Source organism: Gossypium hirsutum, chromosome D13 (assembly GCF_007990345.1).
Source record: "Gossypium hirsutum isolate 1008001.06 chromosome D13, Gossypium_hirsutum_v2.1, whole genome shotgun sequence".
NCBI classification, from domain to species: Eukaryota; Viridiplantae; Streptophyta; class Magnoliopsida; order Malvales; family Malvaceae; genus Gossypium; species Gossypium hirsutum.
In genome coordinates this window covers 55,692,029-55,696,545 of record NC_053449.1, presented here as the reverse complement: position 1 = coordinate 55,696,545, position 4,517 = coordinate 55,692,029, and the positions used below count along the sequence as shown (strand labels likewise).

At 31.5% G+C, this 4,517-nt stretch overlaps 1 long non-coding RNA gene across 1 annotated transcript; it reads left to right on the top strand.

Annotated features, from left to right (window-relative positions):
• Positions 1–2,409: 2,409 nt before the first annotated feature.
• Positions 2,410–3,430, top strand: LOC121225145 (uncharacterized). The gene is made up of 2 exons (XR_005923061.1): positions 2,410–2,817; positions 3,107–3,430. It is a non-coding gene; the product is annotated as an uncharacterized lncRNA (long non-coding RNA).
• The last annotated feature ends 1,087 nt before the right edge of the window (positions 3,431–4,517 follow it).

Sequence of the window (4,517 nt, the reverse complement as noted above, 5' to 3'; positions counted from 1 at the left end):
GGCAGGCAATTTATGGGCCGGTTCTGGACGAAGTTGTTAAAGTTGATAAGCTCAGACTTGAATTTTTCCACTTGCATGCAACCGCAAACCGATGGGTGAGCTGAAAGAGTGAGTGCTTTGTTGGAGACGTATCTTCAGCACTATGTGAGTGCTACACAGAGGGACTGGCCAAAGTTGTTAGACGTGACCCAATTTTCATACAACTTGTAGTGAAGTGGGGCCACAAAGCAAAGTCCATTCGAGATAGTGATGGGGTAGCAACAATTCACACCCAATGTTGTTGTGACCCGTTATGTGACACCCCTAACCCTTATCCGTCGCCGGACTAGGGTTACGAGGCATTACTGAACAAAACACACCTCAATACAAACGTTCAATAGAATTCAAGAATTTAACATTGATATGCAATTCGTTTGAATACATGTTTAAATCAACTATTTCTAAATCAAAATATAAGCATTGTATATATATATAAATGGAAATATATTAAGCTTTGCCAAATTTTAAGTAAGTATAATTATAAATTCTACTTTAACCTTTTTAAAGCAAAATATAACATTTTGATCCCGTTAAACCATAAGAAAATAAGCCATTTTCGTATGGCTATTAATTTCATATACAATATATCAAAGTACAACTTTTCAAAACAATTATCTAGCCTGTACATGCCAAAGTTAAAATTTAAACTGTTTAATACCGAGACAGTAGATAGAGTGATGAACTTGCTGACGATCCCCGAGCTTGAAGCTTGATCTTAAGTCTAAAAATCAGAAAGACATGAACAAACAAAGCAAGCTTTTATAGCTTAGAAAGTCTATAGCATAACAGAAATTATAAAAATAATTATGTAATTTCCTGATACACTTAATGAATTCGCAAATACTATATATGTTAACTATTACATATAGTCAAAAGCATACTTAATTATCAACTCTTAAAACCAAATGTAAATTCACCATAAACATGAATAGCCGAATGCTTATATCATATATGCTTAACAAATATTAGCTCCAAATGTATATACACTTATTATAACTAAATGTATATATGTATTTATCACCTGCATATATCTAAATGCATATATGTGCTTATCGCTTGCACTTCATCGAATGCATATATATATTGTCGAAACCGTTTTTGAAAAAACAAAAATTTTAGTTGTCGACTTTAAAAATAAAGTTGGAGTCGCCACCGATCCTTTATTAAGGTGTGATCGGCCCACCTAAAAAATATTTTGGCCTACAAATTTTGAGAAAACGAGTTCGGGAGTCAGTTACGCACGAGGAAGGGTTAGCACCCTCGTAACGCCCAAAATCGGTACCAAATTGGTTATTTGATGTCTTAGTGTCGAATGTTAAAAAAAAATTTAAAATCAACTCAAATGATGAAATTTGAAAAATGATAATCAATTGTTCAAGTCATGTAAAGAAATCGAGTCCCAATACGTTAGGGTACAATTCCTCATAATTCCCGAACTTTGAATATCACTTTATTTTATGCGAAAATCTTCATTTTGAGAAAGTAACATGCCACACCCAATACGTTAGGACACGACAAGTTAAGTTCCAAAAAATGATTTTTATACTCATGCATTTTGAATAAAGAATATCCTCGGTTATCTAGAATTAGCGAAGAAAATCGGAACCCAATACGTTAGGGCTCAATTTCCTCGAAAATTCCCAACCTTGAATATTGCTTTTATTCAAAAAAAAAATTTAAATCAAGAAAATAATTTTGATGTATTGTCAAAACCAAAATGTATTTCCCAATATGAGACAAAAACTTTAACTTAAAGCATATATGAATATATATTTACAAAATAAAAAAATGTATAGGTATATGTACATGGTAAATTGTAAAAATACGTATATGAATATTGAAACACTTATATATATGTATAATATGTATATAAATAATAGAGTATACATAGAATAATAAAAAATGTTTACAATAACTCGGCAATATCAAAAAAATGTATATATATATAGTATAAAAATGTGTATTTTGAATTATAAAATGTAAATATATGTATAGATGTGTGTACAAAAGTCATGAAAATAAAATATAAAATATAAATAAAAAATAAGTATAATACATTAATAAATTATGGGTATATATATATGTATATATAAAAAATATGAAAATAGAATAAAGTAAAAAAATATAATATATATATGTATTTAAAACGTGTAAAGTATATATACATTGTACATATGCGTAATAAGAGTATAATAATAATAGATAATAATGTACAACCATAGAAACAATAATAATAGTAATAAATATAACATAATTAATAAAAACTAAAACAACAAATTAAGGATTAAATTGAAAATAAACGAATTTTTGAAGCTAAATTTAAAGATGAAAAATAAAAAAACCAAATTAAGACGCGCGCAATAGTTGGAGGATCGAAAGGGTAATTTACCCAATTTCCCAAACGTTGCGCAGCAACATGGACCAAATTAAAACAGTAATAAAACATACGACCAAATTTTAAAGAAATAAAAGACCGATTTAAACACCCTTCATAAAACAGAGGACCAAATGAGCAATTGGCCCATTTAAAAAAAAGTGCGCGGATCCTGGGATCAGGTCGGGTCACCGCGCAGGTCATGGCCTGCCATACGGCGTCGTTTTGAAAATGTTATTTAAAAGGGAAAAAAAACCTAAAAGGCATTTGCAGGGTCCCTTAAAAAAACAAAGGAGGGCCGCCTCTTTTCCTCTGCTAGGGTTTCGGCCCTAGCCCCCTTTTGCGCTGCCGTTCAAGTGATTCAATCGGTCCGAAATCCGGCGCCGATCCCGATCCCGACTCGGGTAAGTTTTCTTTTCCTTCTCCTTTTTATTTTAAATGGAAAAATAAAAAAAGAACAGAAAAACTAAAAGCGATTCACCTTCGAAAAAACTTTTTCAGTATATTTTCTCTCTATATCTTCTTCACACTAACTTCCCCCTATTTTCGTATGCCTTTTCCACTAAAAATCCCCCCATTTACATGATTTAAATCGGCCTTTAAATAGCCGAAATGGAAAAGATAAATCAACAAAATCAAAAAAAAGATCTATTCTGTTTTGTTGGCATGATTTTTGCTATCTTGTTGCTGCAGGTACTGTTGGAGGAGACTACGCGCGACGTGGAGGCGCAACTCTCGCGGAGGAGGCCTCTAGCTCCGAGTTGTGCGCCGATTGGGACTGCTGGAGGCGGGGGCTGCTGCTAGGGTTTCTCAACCCTTCCCTTTTCCATTAGTTTCGGGCTTGGCTTAGGAATTGGCTATTGGGCTCGTTTATTGGGCTTGTATTTTTTTGTTTGGGTTTATTCGTTAATAGGCCAGGCCAGGTATTACATATATTATTCAAATACATATGCCAAAAGCATATACTTATTCTTATCAACCACATGTGTCGAATGCACATATATATTTTTACTATAATCCACATATGTCGAGTGCATACACATATATATATCCAACAATTTCATGATAACCAACATATATATATATACTCACTAAACACAAAGATTTGAACGTTTATATGCTCATCAAATACTTAGAAACAAATGTTCATATATTTATCCATTACATATAACCAAAATCATATATATACCCAATGCAAATAATCACTTAATATAAACAGATTCGCTGGCACTTAGCTTGTTAGGCTTAAAGCCTGATTCAGATCACCAGCACTTAGCCTGCTAGGCTTATAGCCTAATCCAGTTCACCGGCACTTAGCCTGCTAGGTTTATAGCCTGATTCAGATCACCGGCACTTAACCTGCTAGGCTTATAGCCTGATTCAGTTCACCGGCACTTAGCCTGCTAGGCTTATAACCTGATTTAGATCACCGGCACTTAGCCTGCTAGGTTTTAAAACTTGAAAATCTCAATTTCTCATATACAGAATAATTCCTCAAATATTTATTAACAGCAAACACATATTCACCGTAGTCCATGCTCAAACATAAATGAGTTTGCAAATCATATTTTCAATCCAAATCAAGTACTAATAACTTATAATCATATAAATATATATTCGAACCTCATTTATAAAAACATAAACTTTTATGTCTTTAATTCAATCTAAAAACTTGTACACAAATGTACATATAGATATATATTCAAACTCTCGTATACATATTTAACATTTATACCTTTTAAATAAAAATTAAAAGCCCATACAAGTATGTTTATTTATATTCGAACCTATATGAATTTATATATATACACATTTTTGCCTTTACCTAAGTTCACAACTTATTCATGTATATATAAATATACTTAACTAAATTTAATACAAATAATTTACATGTACTTATGTATACACACCTATTCGAGCATAATATATATATTTGTATCTAAGCTCAATATGAAAACATATTTACGTACAACCATACATATTCAAAACTATATATACATGCTTAACATTCATATCTTATAATATAATCAATACTTAATTATATATATAAATGTTCCATCTCACATATAATCACCTTATTTAAAAAATTACCTATACAATTACA